Source organism: Triticum dicoccoides, chromosome 2B (assembly GCF_002162155.2).
Source record: "Triticum dicoccoides isolate Atlit2015 ecotype Zavitan chromosome 2B, WEW_v2.0, whole genome shotgun sequence".
In the NCBI taxonomy this organism is placed as follows: Eukaryota; Viridiplantae; Streptophyta; class Magnoliopsida; order Poales; family Poaceae; genus Triticum; species Triticum dicoccoides.
The window spans coordinates 544,088,318-544,089,218 of NC_041383.1; the positions used below are offsets into that span (position 1 = coordinate 544,088,318).

The 901-nt window shown below is 54.1% G+C and overlaps 1 protein-coding gene across 1 annotated transcript in view; it reads left to right on the plus strand.

Moving 5' to 3' along the window:
- The window catches only part of LOC119364757 (COX assembly mitochondrial protein 2 homolog), a 4,041-nt gene that overhangs the window by 1,338 nt on the left and 1,802 nt on the right, over positions 1-901 (plus strand). The window lies entirely within an intron of this gene.

A 901-nucleotide genomic window follows, 5' to 3' on the forward strand; every position in this document is an offset into this window, starting at 1 on the left:
GGTAGGCATTAGGCAACTAGGCATACAGCCATACACAGCTTGCTGCTGCCTGCTGCCTTGGAGAGGTGCTGCTTGCTTGCTGTCCTGGAGGAGGGAGAACTGCAGGAGAGGAGGGGGATGGGGATCTGCCGGAGAGGAGGGGGGAAGCTGCCGGAGAGGAGGGGGGAAGCTACTGTAGAGGAGGGGAGAAGCTCAGATCCAGCCTGAGGTGGGGGTGGGGGGAAACTGAAACTGGTTACAGCTCTCTCTCTCTCTCTCTCCCTGCTAGTAACTGTTGGCACCAAAACAGACTTTCCCGCCCTTTTCTTCCCTCCCAGATCTCTGTTTCCCGCCTGAACCTCCCAGCCCTGTCTAAGGCGTCCTCATTTGCCTAAGGCAGGCAGAGTGGCGCCTAGGCGGACGCCTTAGAGACACAGGTAAGGCAAGGCCGACGCCTTGGCTCCTGGGGGCGCCCTGACGCCTAGGCGTCGCCTAAGCCACGCCTTAAAAACAATGCTACCAACTAGCCATATTTTGATTTCACCGTAGGTCTGAAGACTCAAGTACTCCCTCCGTCCCAAAATTCTTGTCTTAAATTTATCTAGATACGGATGTATCTACCACTAAAACGTGAATAGATACATCCGTATGTAGACAAACTTAAGACAAGAATTTTGGGACGGAGGGAGTAGTACTCAAAGTGTATTTTCTACAACCACAGTGACACTAGTCAAGGTTCGCAACTCTCAGTACACTAGTTACCTCAAGCTTGATGGATCAACCTGATTAAGCCGTTTAGGTCTTCAGGAAGACACCGCTGCGCCAAGTTTGGAGTTAGTCGCCACCGCGCCACGGGCCGCTGCCGTGCAAGTGTGAGGAAGGGAGGGTGGGACCGGGTAGCAGAAGCAATGGGAGGTCGGGT